General features: G+C 40.9%; 3 non-coding genes across 3 annotated transcripts; 2 read left to right on the top strand and 1 right to left on the bottom strand.

Annotated features, from left to right (window-relative positions):
* The first annotated feature begins 4,387 nt into the window (after positions 1-4,387).
* TRNAI-AAU (transfer RNA isoleucine (anticodon AAU)) lies at positions 4,388-4,461 on the top strand. The gene has a single exon. It is a non-coding gene; the product is annotated as a tRNA-Ile (tRNA).
* A 3,486-nt stretch (positions 4,462-7,947) lies between these two features.
* Positions 7,948-8,020, bottom strand: TRNAV-AAC (transfer RNA valine (anticodon AAC)). The gene has a single exon. It is a non-coding gene; the product is annotated as a tRNA-Val (tRNA).
* Positions 8,021-17,161: 9,141 nt separating this feature from the next.
* Positions 17,162-17,234, top strand: TRNAV-UAC (transfer RNA valine (anticodon UAC)). Its single transcript has one exon. It is a non-coding gene; the product is annotated as a tRNA-Val (tRNA).
* The last annotated feature ends 5,627 nt before the right edge of the window (positions 17,235-22,861 follow it).

Below are 22,861 nucleotides of genomic sequence, written 5' to 3'. Positions count from 1 at the left end.
GTTCTAAGAGATATCTTGATAAGTTCTAGGCTCGTTTCTCTGCCGGTGCAAGAAGCAATTATCTTTACCTCCCAATGACTGAACTTGAACCTTTAGAAACTAGTAAGAACCATCTGAGCTCAGGAGGGAGCAACCGAGGGGCACAGGATATGGGTTTCAGGTTGTGCCCAGTTCTGTGTCAAGCAAGGGTCGTGGGCGCGGTGGGGACTTTGTGGAAGTGAAATGTGTGGCTAGTGAGTCTATCAGACGTCAAATGAACTTCTCTTCAGTTCCATATCACTGATGTTTTCTCCTCTGGAACTTGTAAATTCGGTGTCCGCTATCCTTTAATCTGTTTTCTAGCAGGAAGATGACCATTGTAATGTACCTGACTCTTCTTTGTTATTCATTCCATTTCGACTGTCTTAAGTCACTGTCCTTACCCCGGGGGCTAGAAGCAACCTGCCTTTTACTAATTTTTTAATACTGAACTTTCCAAAGGCTGAGTCTGGATGAAGGTACTTAGCATCGAAAATGTGCTTCTTCCCAAAGTATTAGAAACGGGCGACAAGAGAGAGTTCTTAGCCTCGGAGGAAGGTCACACTATGTCTCCCTCTTGTGGCAGCTAAAACACGACCTCATGAGAATATTGTGAGTAAAGAAGGAGAAATGTATCTCTCTTATTAGCACAATCTCAAGCCTGTCTCTATTTTGTTTTGAGATCAGATCAGCAGTATAAACAGAGATTCCATGTAATACATATGTTTGTTAATCTTTCTCAAAAATTTGCTTTAATATTTATTTTAAAGCAACAGTCGAGCAGCCCAATCCCATGGTGGTCACTGGAAGTACCTGATGTCCTTAGGGAAACGATAAACTAGAAAGAGGGAAGGGTCAACTAAACTTATCATTATGACAAATTTTCCCATAGTAATTTAGTTATAATAGAATTCATGAGTAGAATGACATAAAAAAACACAGGGCTTCCTTACAGGAGCACAGAAAAGGGGCATCACCTGCAGTCCTTAATGATCACAACTTGCTGGGGAAATTGGTGGGTAATCTATATTTTAGTTTATAAAAAAAAAAATAAGTAAAGTTGTTGAAGAGCAGTTGGATGGAGGGAGGATTCTGGCCTCGGGTGAATATGGAATAGAGAGTAAGTGGAATGTGGGGAGCTTCAGTCATAGATTTGAATCAGAGTGTGCAGAGAGGGCAAGTGGGATAATATGTGCAGGAGCAGGGAGGTCAGGGAGGGTCCTCCACAGTTTGGAGGTTAGATTTTAATTTGAATGTGGTGAGTAGGAAAGAAGTGACTGTTTTAAACAGGAGCATGACATTGCCCATTTTGATCCAAAGACCTCTTTGGCTTTTGCGTAAACACTGGAATGTCTCAGAACTGAATCATTAGGCCTCTTCTCTTCTCTATTTGTCATTCCCTGGCTAAGCTCATCATCTCATGGTTTACATTTTACATGGTCTTCATCTGAGTACCATTGTGTATATCTTAGCCTGCTGGTTATTTTCTCTTAGAAGTCTTACAGTAAGTATCTTAAACTTAACACATCCCAAACTGGAATTCATATCTATCCTCTGAAACGGTTCCAACCATATTGATCCCTATCTCATTTAACTGCAACTCCATCCTTCCAGCTGTTTAGGACTAAGAATTTGGGACCTTCATTGACTCCATTTTTGCTCTATTCCCCATATCCAATCACTCAGGAAATCTCTGCTTTATCTTCAAAATACATCCAGAATACTGCCGGTTCTCAACACTTCCATTACTACTACCATGACCCAAGCCATAATATTCTCTGATGTAGAATATTATTATTGTCTCTTAACGTGTCTTGAGTTTTTCTCCATTTCCTTTAACAAGATGCTTTCTACAGAACGTTTAGGAGGGTCATTTTTAAAACCCCAAAAAGGACTCCTTATTGTACTCACTGCTTAAAATCCAGCAATGGCGTCTTAATGCGCTTAAAAAAAAATTCTTATGGGGACCTACAAGGCTGTACATAATCTCCCTGCTCCCCACTCAATTTCCTCTCTGACCTTTTCTCCTACAACTCTCCCCATTGCACTGTGCTGCAGTTATTATTGACCTTCTTGCTCTACTTTAAATACAGCAGACATCATTCTGCTATATAATACACCAGATGTCCTTCTCACTATATTAATAACATCATGTTAATTAGACCAAATGAACAAGACATTTGACAAGAAGAGAAAAATTGATGGAGACCCCTAATGACATTTCTTGACCCTGAAGGTCCTTAGCGTTCGGTTTGGAAGAGGAGTCCTTTCCTGCTAGAATTTGAAATCTTCACTTGCCAGAAAGCAGTAAATCCCACTTCCTGGATTCTGAAGGGGGCTTGATCCACCCGCTCCATGCGGACTGGGATTTATGGGGCAGGTGGCTCGTTCCATTGATGCCTGCCTCTACCCACTTGGAATCCACGAGAAACAGAGAGAAATGGAGGAGGGGAGGGCCTGGCCCACACTGGAGGTGGTGCAAACACCCCCGTGTCAACGTCTCTAGGGAAACAATACCACGCTTTCAAGCCCAGGATTGCAGAGAGGCCATGAGGTTTTTTGTACGTTGGTCAAAATATACTCACTCTTACATGTTGGGTTAGAAGGGAAAATCTCCCATACAAAACTAATTCAATTCTAACTTTCGAAAAACAGACATTTTCCCACCTGCTTTCAAGACAAGGCCTTTCCTGCATTGGGCAAACGCGATAACCTCATCTACGGTGAAACTTGTCTACAGTCACAAGTTGCCTCCACAGGATAAAATAGAGTTTTTCTAGATGCCCCAGGCTGGATAACCTTGAAGCCTTCTTTTCCTGAAGGAAGTAGTCACGGTGACCATCCGTTTCTTTCACTCATATTACCTGTGTATTAAAATTAACAACCGAATGCCATTATTCATAACAGTCAAAGTCTTCGCTCAACTCCCCAATTCCTTTACAAACACAGGCAGGGTGGCATGAGAGAAAGAAAGATTTGATTTCAAGAAACTCTTCAATATTGTCCCTTGGCAGTTTCTGCTGTGTATGTTTTCTAGTGAAAGAAAATGATCCTTTAATAACCAGGGCTCAAGGTCCTCAGGACTGAACTCTGAGGCCTGTGGGTCCACACTTGGGGCTGGGCAGCTGGAGGGATGTGACCTCAGAATGTCAAGCTGCATGGGGTGGGGTGGTTTCCTAGACTGTACTCTATATCGTCCATTTCTGGGATGACAAAAAAAAATCCTCGTATTTTGCCTCACACACGCCTAATTCTTTGAATTGTGTCTGCAGTTTTCTTGTTCCATTTATTTGATTTACTGGGGGAGAATGAAAACTCTGATATATTTTTCTTTTCTTTCTTCTACCCTTCCTTTTCACTATCTTCCCCTGACATTTCTTTTCTTTCTTTTGCTCAGCTACCTTTTCCATGTTCTTCCTTAAGCATCACTTGGCATGGCGGACCCACACACTTTGTGTTGAGTTTAGAGATGGCAGTTGTCCCCAGAGCAGTGGGAGGTGGTGGTGATGTTTCTGCTTCTTCATCTCAGAGTCCCTTTTTTTCTGGGGGTGCCTGGGACAGAGAGAGCAGCGTCACACCTCCCAAATAATCTCAGCGTCGTGAACTCCACTGTCTCAATATTGCAGGTAATGATTGAAAGAATATATTTTCAGGTTAGCAAAATCTAGAGCTGTTTTAATTTTTCTAGGACTTGATCATCAGCAAACATGATTTTCTGTACGCTTTTTCCCGTTCGTGAACTTCAATTATTGAGTCAACCACTGTGCTGTGCGGGCACAGGGGCTACCAGAGGACGAAAGAACGAGACGACGCAGTCCTCGTCCTCCAGGAAAGGAAAGAGGAACATAGGCAGTTAATGACAATAAAATCGCAAAATGGACCAACAGAGATCCACGCGGCAGGGCGTTTTCACAGAACACAAAGGTGCATCACCCTAGGGTATAGGAAGACGCTGGGCAGATCCAACCGGGGATGTTCCTTCCCGTGTGGAAAGAAATTCTCACACCCTGAGCGGGGACCAATTGCACCAGATCCTTCCCGGAGGTGTCTGCATCCTTTTCAAAGGCTTCCTGGGGTAGGATGGGGAGCCCTCTCTAGCGAATGTTTCTGTCGGGATGAAATCGATGAGCTCCAGAACGTCCTATTTTCCATAGGAGGAGGAATTCATTTCTGCTGGAGGTAGAGTTTTTGTTCCTTTTTCTTTTTGCGGGAGTGAGGAAAGGGAAAACGGAAAACCTAAAGAGAAGTTTGAACACAGTGTCATTTGGTCATAGTTAACATTCCGTAAAAGAGAGTGACCTTTGGAAGAATGACGAGGGAGTGAGCAATCTCCGAACTTTGCGAATATGAAAGGATCTCTTGCACAAGCGGCCGGTTAGCTCAGTTGGTTAGAGCGTGGTGCTAATAACGCCAAGGTCGCGGGTTCGATCCCCGTACGGGCCAAGAAAAGAAGTTGGTTTTTGGTTTAAAAAAAACCTTCGGTTATACCTAGCTGCAGTTTGAAAATAACCTCTGTGACACCAATTCTGGACCAAACTTGGACTTTATTTCCTTAATCCACAGTAATAACGGCTATACTCCCTTTGCTTTAAAGGGGAGCAAAGGGGTATGGGGGGGCGGGAAAAGAACAGTCTTTTGGAACAAGTGACATTAAACCTTAAGATAGAAATCTTAGTGAAGAAAACTAGGCTAGGAGTGGGGATGGTCTTGGGGATGGGGTGTGCGCCTCATGGCCGCTGTCCATAAGAGCATCCCATTCTCCTCGTCCCTTTTTCAGTGTCCAGCGCACTGTCTACCATGTGGCCCTCAAGCACGTTCTCTGATTATGTCCTCTACCTGATTCACAACTCATCCCTTGCGCTGCCCTTTCATAATGTTGAAATTGATACTTTTAGCTGTTAAAATAATCGCAGTCAGACATAACGCATATTTTCCTTTTTTAAAATTTTATCTACCAGTTGGCGTTCACCATCATTTTTGTCCAGGAAGTCAGATTTTTTTTTTTTTCTGGATTACCATTACCTAGAATTGTCCCAAAGTCAGATTAAATGTGTGAAACCTCTCAATTTGTGCCTATTGTATTATTCCCATAAACATTCAAATATGCTATTTGTCTCCTGTCTTAAAAGGGTTTCTCTTGACCCAACATACCCCTCTAGGTACTACCCTGTTTCTCAGATGGCCTTATAAAAATCACTTCTGAAGGGTTATCCAGATTTACTGTCTCCAGTTTCTCTCCTTGTGTTTTAAATCCACTACATTCTGGTTTTTTTTTTTTTTACACCATCAGTTCATAGAAACTCCTTGTCAAGATTGCTAATGAATTCTTCTCACTTTTTCAAGACCTTATCTTCCTTGACTTCAGTTATGGATTCAATTATGTCCCCCCAAAATATGTGATAGAATCCAAACCTCCATACCTGGAGATTTAATCCCATTTTGGAATCAGTTTTCTTTTTTATGTTAAAGAGGTGGTATCAGTGTAGGGTATGTCTTAAATCTAATGACTTTTGAGATACAAAAAGAAGAGACTGGCACTGAGATAAGAGAGCACAAATTGAGGAAGAGAGAAACACACCTGATGATTACTAAGGAACCAGGAACTCTGGGGTTATAGAAACCAAGAGAAAGATTTTTTCCCAGGGCTAAGAGGTAGAGAGTATTCCCGTACAGTAGTGCCCTGAATTTGGACTTCCAGCTGCTTAAACTGTGAGAAAATAAATTTCTATCCCTTAAAGAAAACCACTTGTGGTATTTCAGTTACAGCAGCACTAAGAAATTAAGACAACTTCTCAGTGTCAATAAACATACTTACTGTCTTAAAAGTTTTTTTTTTTTTTTCTTAATTTGGCTTTCAAGACACTACTGTCCTGACTATCTTTCTGTCTCTCTGGCTCAACTTTCTCAATATCCTGTGTTTCTTTCCCCTCTCCTCACCCATTCTATACTAGAAAGTCCCACAGATTCGTCCTTGAACCTGTAATTTATATACAATCACTCCCTGGGAATCTCACCCATTCTCATAGTTTAATCATCTGTATGCCTACATCATCTCCTAGTAAGCTTATAGGACAGAGTAGAGCTGCCCCATACGGTTTCTAAGGCTATGATCTTTAGAGAAGCAGACTGCCACATCTTTCACTCATGGAGTGGGTGGTGGGTTTGAACTGGTGACCTTTTGGCTACCAGCTGAGCCCTTAACTTCTTGATGAAATGGGTTTGGTTTTTTGGTTTATATGCCTGCAACTCACAAATTTGTATCTGCAGTCTAGACCTCTCCATTAACCTTGTGTCTTGTATATACAACTGATTCCTTGGCATTGCCACTTGGATGTTTTGTACTAGGCATCTAAAAGTTAGCAAGCCTAAAACTGAACTCCCACTTTTCTCTGACAATCCTACTACATCCAAGCTTCACCATTTCAGTTAATGACAGCTCAGTTCTTCTAGTCTTTGAGGCAAAAAAACCCTCGAAGTCATCATTTATTTTACTCTTTCCCTCATACCTCACCCCAAGTATGTCAGAAATTTTTCTTCTATCTTCAAAATATATCCAGACTGTGACTATTTCTCACTCCCTTGACAGCCACCATCTTGTCTGTCATAGGAGAAAATGACCCCACAGTCAAATTTAATCAAAAGAGATTTTTATTAAACAAGGACAAAGACGATCATTGCCACGAGGATTTTGCCAGTGTGTGCTGGGCACAAGAGACTAGCAGAATCCACTGAATCACAATCAGGGAGTCTCCAATATACAGTTACAGAAGGAAGTAAATTAAGAAAAGTTACATGATTGTCAAAGGTGGGAAACATCACCTATGGGAATACGTGATTGATTTAAGGAATCTTTGTTGGCTAGATTCCATTTCCTTGGGAACAGCCTGGCAACATCTATTCTTGGTTGGGTGACTTTCAACAGGTTCTCAGGGCAGGCAAAAGGAAATTAAAATGAGCTCCTTTGTGAGAGCATAACTTCCCTGTGGCACAGTTCTTTGTTGGTTAAGATACAGCACCCTTCATGGAACAGTCCACCCCTAGGTACAAAAACAATGAAAATAATGAGTTTCAGCTTGTACTGTTATTCCTTTCTGGAGCTTTCCATACTGATTTTAACAAACACTCACACATAGTCGTTTCCAGCATTAACTATGACTGCTTACCAAACTTGTAAATAAAAATAGATTTTAGTCTATGCAGCCTGCTTCAGCCTCACTACTCTTGGCCAAGCACGTACATACCTTTAAGATCCCCTATTTCATGTCCAGGAAACCTGGTGGTGTAGTAAGGTGCTATGACTGCTAAGCAAAAGGTTGACAGTTCGAATCCACCAAGCGCTCCTTAGAAACCTTGTGGGGCAGTTCTACCCTGTTGTATGGGGTTGCTGTGAGACAGAATTGATTCCATGGAGAAGAGTTTTTTTTTTTTTTAATTTTAAAATTTGTTTTATTTTTGGTTTATTTCATGTCCAGAGCCTTGGTGGCAGTTTGCTCAACAGCTTGGTTTTTATCCGACACGTCAGTAGTTCGAATCTAAGAGCTACTTTAGGAAAATTAATGGGGGCTTTTTTTTTTTTTTTTTATGTTGAGTCCCATAGCGTCTCTGTGAGGCGTAAGTGACAAGACGGAACTTTTTTTTTGTACACAGCTGCCACTCTATTGTCTCAGGACTCTTCACTTTGAATCCTGTGCCAGAGAACGATGGAGACCTCGCTTTTCTACCGGGTGCAGTAACTTTTGTAACCCAATGGGAAATGGAAAACCTGAAAAGCGTCCGGGGGTGGGCGAGGAGGCAAGTCAAGCACATTATTCTTTTAATTTAAAGTCAAGTGCTACAAAAGGAAAACGAAGGTTAAGGGGTTCGTTGAAACATGTTCGGATTAAGAGTTTCTGCCGTGAAATTCAGAACTCACAAAAGCAATGCCCAGTTTGTTTCCGCCCGGTTTCGAACCGGGGACCTTTCGCGTGTTAGGCGAACGTGATAACCACTACACTACGGAAACTCGCTTGTCTACATTGCTTTCCCGTTTGCAATTGATTGATAGGAAATATGTGCTTTCCTTCAGGATATTTTCAAGTTCAGAAATGTTTTTTCCCCTTGTACTTTCCCATTCTTATAATCAGCAGTATCAAAACTCGAGAAATCATAGTTAAGGAAATGCTACTCCCAGGGTCCCAATTCCTTTCCAAGCACCAGGAAAATCACGGGCAAGTTTCAAGAAATTTCTTGATAAATTCTGATCTCATTTCTCTGCTGGTGGAAGACGCAATGATCTTCATCTCCCCATGACTGAACATGAACCCTTAGGAAACAGGACGAAAGGGCTGGTTTCAGTAGGCCCTCGGCAATTTGTGCCTCGGCACTAGCGAGAGAGACCGAGGAGCAGAGGGTGTGGGTGTCGGGCTGTGCCCAGTTTTCTGCTATCCGAGGGTCGTGAGGGTGGTGGGGATCTATGGAAGTGTAATCTGTGGCGAGTGAGTCTATTAGACGTCAAATGAAGCTCTATTCTGAGCATCAAACCAAGTTCTATTCTGTATCACTCATATTTTCTGTTCTGGAACGTGTAAACTCTGTGTCCGAAACCCTTTAATCTGTTTTATAGCAGGAAGATGACCATTGTGATGTATCTGACTCTTATTTGTTATTCATTTCATCTCAGCTGTCTTAAATCACTGTCCTTCCTTCGGAGACTGGAAGCAATCTTCCTTCTGTTGTTCCTGTCAGGTGCCGCCCTGTCGTTTCTGACTCACATGGACCCTATAGGACAGAGTAGAACTGTTCCATAGGGTTTCCAAGGAGCCGCTGGTGGATTTGAACTGCTGAGTTTTTGGTCAGCAGCTGAGCTCTTAACCACTACAGAACCAAAGCAAAAAGGCAAACCCCTTGCTGTCGAGTAGATTCCGACTCATAGAGACCCTATAGGACAGAGTAGAACTGCCCCATGGAGTTTCCAAGGAGCGCCTGGTGGATTTGAACTGCTCATCTTTTGATAAGCAGCCCCAGCCTAACCATTACACCACCAGGGCTCTAAAATTAAACTTTCCGAAGGTCGAGTCTAGGTCAAGGTGTTCAGCAGCGAAAATGTGCTTGTCCCCAAGTATTAGAAATTTTTGACTAGAGAGATTTCTCAGTCTCTGAGAAAGATCACTTTATGTCTCCTTCTTTGGCAGCTAAAAAACGACCTGATGAAAATACTGGGGGTACAGAAGGTGAAAAGTATGTTTCTTATTAGCACGATCTCAAGCTTGACACTATTTTGGGATCAGACCGTCAGGTTATACAGCGATTCCATTTAACACCTATGTTTGTTCATTAACCTTTCTCAAAAATTTGCCTTAATACTTATTTTGAAGAAATTATTGAGCAGCCCAATCTCATGCTGGTGAATAGAAGTACCAGATGGCCTTAGGGAAATGAAATGCTAGAAGGAGGAAAGGGGCACCTAAAGTGATCATTATGACAAATTTTCCCATAGTAATTTAGTTACAGTAAAATTGGTGAGTAGAACAACCGATAAAAATCACAGGGTTTTCTCAGAGGTGCACAGAAAAGGGGCATCACCCCCAGTCCTAATGATCACGACATTGGTGGCTAAACAACACTTCAGTTAATTAAAAAAAAAAAAAAATGAGTTGGTTGAAGAGTAGTTGAATGGAGGGGGGATTCTGATTTTGGGTGAATAGGATAGAGGGCAAGCGGAGTACAGAGAGCTTCAGGTGTCGGTTTGAATCAGAGCCCTGAGAGAAGAGAAGGTAAGTGGAATAACAGGTACAGGAACAGGGAGGTCAGGGAAGGTCCTGTACAGTATGGAGGTTAGATTTCAATCTGAATATGATGAGTAGGAAAGAAGTGACTGCTTTAAAGAGGAACCCGACGTTGCCCATTTGGATCCCAAGGCTTCTTTGGCTTTTGGGTAAACATTGGACAGCCTCAGAAATCAGTCCTCAGACTTCTCTTCGTCTCTATTTAGTCTAATGTCATAAAAGCTAAGGTCATTATCTTGTGATTAATCAGCTTATTATCTCAGCATTTTATATGAAAAGAAGCCAATTGCACTGTAGTCAACTCATCTAATATGACGTGCACCTAAATCATTACCTTAATATAGTAAATAACGTCTGTATTTCAACATTCTACATAAAGAAATAGTCACAGCATGATTATATTCTTAGGGATTATATTTTTGTATTTTCATTACTTCTGAGCATTTCAAGAATTGGATCAACGGTAGAATTTCTAATTTCATTTCCATTATTTTTGAGTATTAAGGTTCATGTGCATATTAATCATAAACTGGATGTATTGCTTTAAGACTCATGTGTTCAGTAAAATCAAAAATCAAAAGAAATACACTTCTCATGTGGGCATCACAACCTTTCTTCCTGTCAGGATGTCCTGTTGGCGCTACTTCAAAACGATACAACATTCTCGACTGCTGAAGTGCTATGAATTTGGCCCAAACTACCTGCATTTCTTGTCTGAATTATTGCAGTAACCTAACAACCTTCCTCCTGCTGGTTATCAGCCGCCTGCTAAGCCTGCCTCCAACCTTGTTCTCTGTGATGTGTTGTGCCACCCAGGTTTCCTCCTTTCAGGACCAAGGCATTCATTTCCCCAGCTGACAGGAGTGTTACTCCCTCATGGAACAAATTTGAAGCCTGCTCTAGGAATTGCCCTCAGGTGAAAGGAACTGCCTCTATCAAGGTCATGTCCCCTCTCTGAAAGCAGCCCACACTAATGACTGCTCAATACATGCCTGTAAAGGTCTGACTCTCTTGGGTCAACTCTGAAGGGCCACCCTATTTTCAGAGCTCCTCAAGGGATCAGCTCCGGCCTCCGTTGCTCCCTGTCAACTTTTCCCCTTGTAATCGTGCTTCCCTCACTCCCTGACAGGTGTTGTTCCCATAGCATCCCCTAATAAACTTCCTGTGTACAAATATCTAACCCATTTGCATACAGTTTGTTCCAGGAGTGGTCCAAGAAACCATACACTAAATGGGATTTTGAAGCTGGATCGCTCTGTATTCCTGTGGCAATTAATATAGTGAGTCCATGTCATCCTCTGCAAATGTCCAGACAGTCTTACTAGCCATGGACAATATAAGGCTCATGAGAGAAAAGTCTCTTTAGACACATTTACAGAGGTATTTTGCCTATTACATTTTGCCCTAAATTGTAATTAATCAACTTTAGCCTTCCCGGAACACAGAAAAGGGGCATCTCCCCAGGATTTAGTAGCAGGTGGGACTGATCCACCTGGGACATTCGGGAGAGGAATCCTCATATCCTGAGCTGGGGCCAAATCGAACAAATCCTTCCCAGGGTCTCCGAATCTTTCTCAAAGACTTCTTGGGGTAGGATGAAGGAACCCTCTCTAGTGAAAGTTTCTCTCAGATGAATTCCATGAGCTCCAGAACGTCTTATTTTGCGACGGAGGAGCGAAGTTCGTTCTTGCTGGCGGTACAGATTTTGTGTTTCTTCTTCTTTTTGCAGGATTGTGGAAAAGGGAAATAGGAAACAGAAAGAGAAACTCGAAAACATAGTGTCATTTTGTAATAGTTAAGATTGGGTAAATGAGAGGCTTCTTTTGATGAGTGATGAGGGAGTCCACATACTTAGCAGTTTCTAAATATAAAATAACTTTTTTACTGGTGGCGGGTTAGTTCAGCTGGTTAGGAGGTGCTAATAAAGACAAGGTGCCCAATTTGATGCCCATGCTGGGTCAAGAGAAGATGTTGCTGTACTCACTTCACACCCAGCTGAACTGTTGAAAATAGCCTCTTTGACATAAAACCTAGATCAAATGTCAACTTTATTTCTTTAATCCTAGGTAGTGACTCCTACCCTCTTTGCTCTCCCTCTAAAGGGGTGGGTGAGGAGAAGAAGAAAGAGGTTTTTGAAACAAGTGACATAAAGCCTTAAGATAGAAATTTCAGTGAAGAAAATGATGCTGGGAGTGGGGATGGCCTTGGAAGTGGGTTGTGCGTCTGATGGCCACTGTGCATCTGACATCTTGTTCTCCCTGTCCCTTTTTCAGGGTCCAGTGCACTATATCTATATGACTGTCAAGTACTTTCGCTACCTGATTATCTCCTTATCTGACCTCTTTGGCTTTTGGGTAAACATTGTAAAGTCTCAGAGCTCAATCCTCAGGCCTCTTCTGTTTTTGTTGTCATTCCCTGGCTAAGCTCATCATCTCACGGTTTACATCTTCCATGGTCTTCATTGGAGTACCATTGTGTATCTCTAGCCGACTGATTATCTCCTCTTAGAAGTCTTTCAGTAATCATCTTAACCTGAACATATCCCAAAGTGGAATTCATATCTATCCTCTGAAACTGTTCCAAACATATTGATCTCTATGTCATTTAACTGCAACTCCATCCTTTCAGCTGTTTAGGACTAAGAATTTGGGATCTTCACTGACTCCATTTTTGCTCTATTCAGCATATCCAGTCACTCTGAAAATTATCCTTGCTTTATCTTCAAAATATATCTGGAATATGGCCAGTTCTCAGATACTTCCATTACTATTAGCTTGGCTCTAGCCATAATATTCTCTAATGTAGAATATTATTACCTGTTGCCATGGAGTTGATTCCAACTCAGGGTAATTCTAGAGAACAGAGTTGAACTGCCCCATCGCGTTTCCAAGTAGCTGGTGGATTCTAACTGCTGACCTCTAGGTTAGCAGCCAACGAGCTCTTCACCATGCACCACCAGGGGTCCAGAATATTATCAGTATCTCTTACTATGTCTTGAGTTTGCTTCCATTGCCTTTAACAAGATACTGTCTACAGAATATTTAAAACCCGACAATGGCTCCTTATTGTTCTGTCTACTAAAAATGCATCATTGGATCTTTACTCTACTTAGAGAAAAAAAAAAAAGCCAAAATCCTTATAATAATCTGCAAGGCTCTACATAATGTCCCTGCTCCCTAATCAATTTCCTCTCTGACCTTTTCTCCTACTGCTCTCCCCCTTGCTCACTCTGCTAAAGTTATCATTGACCTTCTTGTTGTACTTTAAATACATTAGACATCTTTCTGCCTCAAGACCTTCGCACTAACCACTGCCTTTGCTTTCAACACTCTATTCCAGATACGTGCACTAACTCATCTTCTTCAAATATCACATTATTAGTGAATCCACCGTGGACTTCCAGAGTTTCACCACTCCTGAACACCTTATCCTCATTCCTGATATTTCTTGTCAATATATTTATGTACATCTAATAAACTATGTAATTTACATAATCATTTTGCAATCTGCCTTTCTTTATCACTGGAACGTAAGGTCTATGAGGGAAAAGACTTTTTTGTGTGTTTTTAAAAATGTTTACTGTGTTTTAGGTGAAATTTTACACAGCAAATTAGGTTCCTATTTTACAATTTTTGTACAAATTTTCCATGACATTGGCTAGAGTTTTTGCAAGGTGTCAGCATTCTCATTATTTCCATTCTGTTTGTTCTATGTCCATTTATCTAGTTTCCCTACCCATTTTTGCCTTCTCGTGTTTGGGTAAATGTTGACCATTCGGTCTCGTATAGTTGATTGTTTAAGGGAACACATTCCTCACAGGTGATATTTATTTTATAAGCCAATCTATTATTTGACTGAAAGAAGGCCTCTGGAGGTGAGTTCAGTTCCAAGTTAAAAGGGTGTCTTAGGGCAATAGTCTCAGGGATTCCTCTAGTCTCTATCGGTTCAGTAAATCTGGTCTTGGTTAGGAATGCCGGTTTTGCCCTACATTGAGGGAAAAGTCAAAAGACTTTTTTGTTCGTTTACTACTGTAGCATTTGTTACTAGAACCGTGTCTGGCACAGAATGTAGTTGTTGTTGTTAGGTGCAGTCTTATAGTTACTTCATGTACAACAGAATGAGACACTGCTCGGTCCTGCACAATTCTCACAATCATTGCTATGTTTGAGCTCATTGTTGCAGCCACCGTGTCAACCCATGTCGTTGAGGGTCTTGCTCTTTTTTGCTGACTCTCTACCTAGCATGTGACCTTCTCCAGGGCCTGGTCCCGCCTGATAACATGTCCAAACATATAAGACAAAGTCTCAACATCTTCCCTTCTGAGGAGTATTCTGGCTTAATTTTTCAACTAGCAAATGATGAAAATGAGATCTAGAAAGATCACTGATTTTCCCTTTTCTGTAACAATGTAATAAATATTATATGGAAACAGATGTAACTGGATGTCATACCTTGGGTTCCTTCTACTATACGAAGGTTATTGACCTCCAATAAGTGTGTTTGCCGAAGAGGTGAAGGGACACGGTCCTAGTGACCTAGGAGTTCAAATTGGGGCCATTATTCCCTGTCCGTGAGTATAAAGTGACCTAGCTGGAGCTGGACTCACAAGGACAGATCAACTGGGTCCTGAGGTATAAAAACAATAGCTAGGGAAACCTGGAAAGCATCCTTTAGGGAAAATTTCATATAAACAAATCTTAAACAGAGCATAAAAGATCCACGTATTTTCCACTCTTCTCTTTGTCTTTTAGCATTTAGTAAATAGTAAGATGTGTTGAACCAAGGAAGACCTTCCTGACTGCCATTACTCAGATCTGAACCAATGCTTATGAAGAAAGACAATTCAAAATGTAGAATCATGTATAGTTAGTAGTTTTTAGCCAGTTTGAAAAGGTGAAACTTTTAATGATATTACCCATTTGTAATGTTAATATATACTCGATTCTGTAACATTCCTTGAACTCGGGCAGACGTGGCTCTGGCAGTTTGCTTGTCTATTTTCCGTTTCTGCCTCTGTGAACCTTTGCGGAATAGACTCTTTCTTCTTGCTTTATTATAACTTTGTGATGATTTCAGCCCAGGACATCCCTCACTTCCATGTTAGTTTCTATTATCAGAACGAGAGTTTTAACTTTTTTTTAACCTTCACACTGTTTGGGGTCAGCTTTCCCATCAGCAGCTATCAAGTGTAACAACTTCATCATATCACAGCCAGCATTTCTGAACATGAAGGCTCTACTATGTGGGGAGGCTAGGCTGAATTAGCACCCTGTACATCAGGAGTTCACAGATTTCTTTGACCTAAAAGTACACAATAAAAGTGTCAAAGTTTTAAGGGTGCTGGAAATACAGTTTGAAGAGATTGAGCTCATTTCAGAGGTGAATGAGGATAAGGAGGCCTAATTAGCACAGGAACTCAATACAAAACTTGGGATGGCCCACCATCCTTCTGAAAGGTTTGTGTTTCACAACAATTCAGTATGAAGGATTTATTTCTGCAATTCCAGACAAGATAAATAGCCATATAAAAACATAATCCATTGAGATGCTACTGTTTTTTCAACCCAACAGCTTAACTATTTATCCTTCACACTTTTGGGGTAATGTCACTGTTGTTGTTGTTATGTAGTGTTGAGTTGGTTCTGACTCATAGCGACCCTATGCACAACAGAAGGAAACACTGCCTGGTCCTGAGCCATCCTTACAATCGTTGTTATGCTTTAGCTCATTGTTGCAGCCACTGTGTAAATCCACCTCATTGAGGGTCTTCCTCTTTTCCGCTGACCCTGTACTCTTCCAAGCATGATGCCCTTCTCCAGGGACTGATCCTTCCTCACAACATGTCCAAAGTATGTAAGACGCAGTTTCGCCATCCTTGCCTCTAAGGAGCATTCTGGCTGTGCTTCTTCTAAGACAGATTTGTTCGTTCTTTTGACAATTCATGGTATATTCAATATTCTTCACCAACACCACAATTCAAAGGCATCAATTCTTCTTCAGTCTTCCTTATTCATGGTCCAGCTTTCACATATATACGATGCGATTGAAAATACCATGTCTTGGGTCAGCACACCTTAGTCTTCAAGGTGACATCTTTGCTCTTCAACACTTTGAAGATGTCCTTTGCAGCAGATTTACCCAATGCAATGCATCTTTTGATTTCTTGACTGCTCCTTCCAGTGCTATTGATTGTGGATCCAAGTAAAATGAAATCCTTGACAACTTCAATCTTTTCTTCATTAATCAGGATGTTGGTCATTGGTCTAGTTGTCACTATCCCAGACCAAAGACAAGTTTAGTTCAATGGACTTTCAAATCAGTGAGGAACGGATTCTGAGAGAATATTGGACAATGTTTGGCCCCACGAGAATTGCTCCCGAAGTAAAGATTTAACCTTTAGACTAGCCATAGCTCCATGGGCCTCACATCATACTAAAATTCTGTGCCTGCCTCACCTCCCCAAGACAGCTGAAGGATTTCCCTCAACATGTAGCAGATACATTGATACAGAAAGGCCCTGGTGGCATTGAGGTTAAGAGCTCAGCTGCTAACCAAAGAGTGAATTGGCTTGATGGCAACAGGTATTGATGTACTATTGTGTGCCAGTCCCTGCCAATACAAAGGTAGCAAAACAGATGTGGTCCCTGACATAATGATGTCTTAGTTTCTTCGTGCTGCTGTGACTGAAATACCACTGGCTCCACTGGGGATCAAACCCAGGATCTTGTGCATGTAAAGCTGATATGCTAATCACTACACCATGGAACCACAACAAGTACAGTCCCATGGACTACCAGAAAAACTAACAAAATGTCTTGGAAGAAGTACAGCCAGAATGCTCATTAGAAGCGAAGATGGTGAGGCCTCCTCTTAGATGCTTTCCACATGTTATCAGGAGGGACCAGTCCTTTGGGTGGATTAAAGAACAGGATTTTTTTTCTTTCTTTCTTTCTTTTTCACAGTTCAGGAGGCTAGAAGGCCAACTTCAGTATGTGTCTCTGGGGGGAGGTTCTTTCTCGTCTAGTTCAACTTTTTGATTTTGTTGTTTTTCCGTGACATGGAGCTGGTTCTGACTTACAGCAGACCCTACAAGAGAACAAAACACTGCCAGGTCTTGTGCCATCCCCACAACCATTGTTATGCTTGAGGCCATTGTAGCAGTGCTGTGTCAGTCCATTTCATTGAAGGTCTTTCTATTTTTCACTGACCGTCTGATTTACCAAGCAGAATGTCCTTTTCAAAAGGCTGATCCCTTCTGATATCACGTCATATGTGAGAGGAAGTCTTGCCATCCTCACTTCTAGTGAGCATTCTGGCTGGACTTCTTCCAATACAAATTTGTTAGTTCTTCTGGACGTCCATGGGACAATACTTGTAGTGGTTCCATGGTGTAGTGGTTAGCACATCTGCTTTACACGCAGAAGATCCTGGGTTCAATCCCCAGTGGAGCCAACGTAACCTTTTAGCGGCCTGCAATCCTACTTCCTGTGCTGCTTTATGTGCTTCTACGTAGATTCACCTGTGTGTGTTTTCTGGTAGCACCTGTCTTCCACCCAGTGTGTGCTCCCTTGTCTCTGAGTCTAATCTGCTGTTTTCATCTCAAGTGTTAGTAGGTTTAGGACACACTCTACACCGATATGGCCTCACTGACAGAACAAACAAATCCTATTGCCAAATGGGATTTTGTACACAGATATAGGGGTTAAAATTTTCAACACATATTTCTGGAGGATTCAATTCAACCTGTAACAACAATATGTTAAAATTATTATTAACCTTTTTAAAAACAGTCAGACTGTTTTCTAAAGTGGCTGTGTCATTTTGCATTCCCACCAGCACTGTATGAGAGTTCAAATTTGTCCACATCATCAGTAACACAGGTTATCATCTATGTTTTCTGGTATAGGCACAGAGTAATTGTGAAGTGCTATGTCAATGTGGTTTAATTTATACATCCATGATGACTGTGAGTAGTACTGGTTGTATAGTGGTTAAGTACTACAGCGGCTAAGTAAAGGTCTGCAGTTCAAATCTACCAGCTGGTCTTTGGAAACTCTATGGGGCACTTCTACTTTCCTATGTGGTGGTTATGTGTTAGAACTCAACGGCAAAGAGTTTGGGCTTTTTTCTTTTTTTGGTTTTATAACTATGATGTGGAACATCTTTACATGTGCTCATTAGCCATTTGTATGTCTTATTTGGACAAATGTGTATTCAAATCTTCTGTGTGTTTAAATTTGGTTCTTTATCTTAGTATTATTGATTTATAAAATTTCTTTACATATTCTGGATTCAAGTCCTTCATGAGATATTTGATTCAGGGATATTTCCTCCCAGCCAATGGTTTGTCTTTTCATTTTCCTAATGGTGTCTTTCGAATTGCAAAAGATTTTAATTTCGATTTAGTTCTGTTAGTCAATTTTTTACTTTATGGATGGTGCTTTTGGTGTCCAAGGTTACAAAAATTTTCTTTAGTGTTTACACCTAAAACTTTCATAATTTGAGGTCTTACTTCGGTCTATGGTGGATTCTAAGTTAACTTTTGTGTATGGTTTGAGGGAAGGCTCTAAATTCTTCTTTTTGTGTGTGGATATCCATTTGTCCCAGCACTAATTATTTAAAAGCTATCCTTTTTGTCTTGATTTGCCTGGGTATTTTTCTGAAAAGGGTCACTATGAATCGGAAACCACCACTTGGCTATGAATGAGAAGATTCTATGCTTCACTCTCACTAGCTAAATAACTTTGGGGAAAAAATCCATTCCTACTTTTCATTTATAGAAGTTGATTTAATTTTCTAAAAGGGCATAAAAAATAGTACTAGCATAATTTTGTCAATATTTTTCTTTGTTTTATTCTTTAAAATATTTTTAAAATAGTTCATTAGGGACACAGAGTTCTATACAGCCTGTTAGGAGAGATTTCTGCTTTAGACACTGTCTTCAAAATTGATTTCATCCACAGTCACATGGATTTCCTTGGCACCACTGGCCCTGACAAAAGATTACTAATTCTTCCTTGTGGGAAAAGAAGCCATTTAAAAAATATATAAATTAATCTTTACCATTTTAAATGAGAGCAAGCCATTGGCAGAGTAATCAATTAATCTAATCCCACATTCATCTGAAATTATTATCTTAAGCTAGTAATAACTTCCATATTTTAAAATTCTATATAAAAGAAATAGTCATAGCATGATTATAATTTTAGCTATTATGTTTTTCCATTTTTATTACCTATGGGAGCTTTTCAAGAATTGGATCAATGGTAGAATTCCTAATTTTGTTTCCATTACTTTTTAGTATGAAGGTTCATGTGCCTATTAATCATAAATTGGATATAATATTGTTTCATGACTCAAGTGTCCTCTAAAATCAAAAGCTGGATAATGAAATGCACTTCTTACCTAGGCATCACAACATTTCTTCCTGTCCGGATGTCCTGTTGGTGCTCCTGCGACATGATACAAAATTCTCAGCTCCTGAACTGCTTCCAGTCTGACCCAATCTACCTGCATCTCTTGCCTGAATTACTGCAGTAACCTAACAACCTTCCTACTGCTGGTTAGCAGCTGCCTGCTAAGCCTGCCTCCAACCTTGTTCTCTGTATTGTGTGCTGGGTTGTGACACCCAGGTTCCCTCCTTTCAGGACCAAGGCATTCATTTCCCCAGCTGCCACAAGTGTTGCTCCCTCATGGCACAAAGTTGAGGCCCTCTCTAGGAATTGCCCTCAGGTGAAAGGAACTGCCTCAGTCAAGGCCATGTTCCCTCTCTGAACTCAGCTCACAGTAATGGATGCTCAATACATACCTATAAAGGTCTGACTCTCTTGCCTTAACTCTGAAGGGCCCTCCCATTTCCAAGGCTCCTCATGGGATCAGCTCAGGCCTCTCTTGCTGCCTGTCAACTTTCCACCTTTAACCCTGCTTCCGTCACTCCTTTACAGGTGTTGTTCCCATATCATTCCCTAATAAACTTCCTGCACACAAATATCTAATCCACGTGAATACAGCTTGTGCCAGGAGTGGTCAAGAAACCATACACTGAATGGGATTTTGGAGCTGGATCATTCTCTATTCATATGGCAATGAATCATATGTCATTAATATAGTGAACCAATGTTATCCCCTGCAAGTGCCCTGAGAGTCTAAATATCCATGGACCATACAAGGCTCAGGAGATAAAAAGTCTCTTTAGGTGCTTTCACAGAGGTACTCTGCCTATTACATTTTGCCCTAAATTGGAAATTAATCAACTTTATCCTTTGAGGGAGCACAAAGAAGAGGCCTTTTCTCCAGGATATAGGAACGCACACGGCGGATACAATCGGGATCCTCTTTCCTGTCTGGAAGGGAATCCTCACGCCCTGATCCACCTGATCCTTTCCAGGGGTTGCAGTACCCTTCTCAAAGGCTTCCTGGGGAAGGATGAAGGAGCACTCTCTAGTCAATGTTTCTCTAGGGAAGAAATAGACAAGCTCCAGAACGTCTTATTTTACAATGGAGGAGTGCAGCTGATTTCTGGTGGAGGTAGTTTTTGTGTTTCTTTTCTTTTTCTTTTTGCAGGAGTGCAGAAAGGGGAAATAGAAAGCACAAAGAGAAGCTTGAAAACATAGTGTCATCTAGTCATAGTTAAGATTATGTATATGACAGTCTCCTTTGGATGAGTGAAGAGGAAGACAACAAAGACAGATCTATCTGAATGTAAAAGAGTACTTTTTTTTTTTTTTAAACAGTTGTCTGGTTAGCTTGTTTGTTTAGAGCGTGGTGTTAATAATGCCAAGTTCCCAGCTTTGGTCTATGTTTGAGCCAGGAAAACAAGATTTCTGTTGATTAAAAATAAATACACAAATAACTTTGCACTCAATTCACACCCAGCTAAACTGAGAAAATAGGCACTCTGATATAAAATCTAGTTCAAAAGTCAACTGTATCTCTTTAATAATCCTCAGTAGTGACACCTACCCTCTTTGTTCCCCCTCAAAAATGGGCATGGTGAATAGAAGAAACAAAGAGATTTTTGGAACAAATAGACATTTTAGTGACGAAAAGGAGGCTAGGAGCGGGGATGGCCTTGGGGATGGGCGGTGTGCATGGAGGCCATTGCCTTCTGACACCTTGTTCTTGTCCCTTTTCCAGGGTCCAACACACTGTGTTTCCATGGGACTGTCAAGTACTTTCTCTACCTGATTATCTCTGCTACCTGATTGTCACCTCAGCCCTTGCACTGCTCTTTCTTACCGCTGAAACTAATCCCTATAGATTTATAGTAATCCCAGTCAGACACAATGCATATTTTCCTTCCTTCTTTCTTTTTTTTTTTTTGAGGTATCAATTGACTTCCACTCTAATTTCTGTCCATGAAGAGAGATTTTTTTTTGTTTGTTTTTTCCTTTTCTGGATCTCCAGGACCTAGAATGATGCCAAAGCCAGAGTGAATGTATGAAACCTCTTAATTTTCTCTTGACTTTCATAAATATTCATATATCCCATTTGTCTCCTGCCTTAAAATAATGAATTTTGATACATTTTGATACATAATTTGTGGGCAACACATGTTCCAAAAAACGTAAAACTTTTCAAACATGCTGCAAAATCCATGTGGTTGCATTGATTTCTCAAATACTCCACACCCCCCCCCAAAACATAGACACACACACTTGCACAACCCAAAGCCACCAGGCCTCTCTAACTATGACCCAGGAATCGTAAATGTGCTTATAAGACTTATCCTGCTGTACAAAAGCCAAAAAAGACAAAAGTTTGACCCAACCAGACTTTCTGGATGCGTTGTCTCATACTTAAGCTAACATTCCCCAAAGAACTTTTCTTTCATTTTTCAACATTACACCAACTCCCACTAGAGGGCACAAATACTTTCAGTGGAAGAATTCCCTTCCAAGAATCCTAACCAAAAACAAAAAACCAAACCCATTCCATGGAGTTGATTCTGACTCACAGCGACCCTATAGGTCAGAGTAAGAATCCTAAGATCCCAAAAATGTTTGTGGACACTTTCTTTCCGACGTGTCATGAAAGAGTTTTAACTGGGAAATTCACATTGTTTACCCATGAAATTTTTCATTACTATTCAGAAGTTAGAAAAAACTTAATAATCTTGATATATTCTTGGTATGTCCTAACTATTTAATATTCCAAGATTATTCTATGTTCTGTCGAAAGCTCTTTGAAATTAATGGTAATCATTATGTTTAAAAATACTTTAAAATTTGCTTTATTTAGCCTTACATTAGTTATATAAATAATTCCCCTGAAGTCTTTCCCTTTTAAGAATTCTCAACATATTAATGACATCATGTTGATTAAACCAAATGAACAAGACCTTTGGAATGATGAAAAAAATTGATGGAGACTCCTGATGACATTTGTTTTGACACCGGAAGTCCCCAGGGGTCGATTTCAAAGCGGATAAGCTTTTGAGGTCCTCACTTGACAGAAAACCTGTACATTCCGCTCTCTGAATCTGAAGGGAGCCATGTCCACCGGCTCCACGAAGACGGGGATCTTTGGGGCAGGAGCCTTCTCTTGAGACCCGCCTCCACCCTCTTGGAAACCACGGAAACAGAGAGGAACGGGGCAGGGGAGGCGCTGGCACCGGCTATGGGTGGGCGAAGACCTGAGTGTCAGCGTCTCTAGGGACATGATGTACTGCTTTCAAGCCCAGGCCAACACAGAGGGCAGGAGAGTTCTTGCGTTGGTCACAATATATACGCTCTTCTATGTTCGGTTAATGGCAATGGGTGGTTGCTTTTTATATGTTCGGTAAGGAGGAAGGATCTCCGGTACAAAATTAATTCATTTCTAAGCTCAGAAAACGCTGTTTTCCCACCGTGTTTCATAGCAAGCAAGGCCTTTCCTATATTGGGCAAACCCAATTACCGCAATTACGATGAAACTGGCCTTCAGTCTCAAGTTCCCTCTACAGAATAGAGTTTTTCTAGATGCCCCAGGCTGGATAATCTCAAAGTCGTCTTTTCCTCCAGGAAATACTCACGGTGACGGTACACTTCTTTCACTCATACTTTTTGCCTATCAAACTCCACTATTCACAACAATCAAAG

Source organism: Loxodonta africana, chromosome 1 (assembly GCF_030014295.1).
Source record: "Loxodonta africana isolate mLoxAfr1 chromosome 1, mLoxAfr1.hap2, whole genome shotgun sequence".
Taxonomy (NCBI): Eukaryota; Metazoa; Chordata; class Mammalia; order Proboscidea; family Elephantidae; genus Loxodonta; species Loxodonta africana.
The sequence above is the reverse complement of the archived record's forward strand: the minus strand, read 5'-3'. Positions and strand labels throughout refer to the sequence as shown.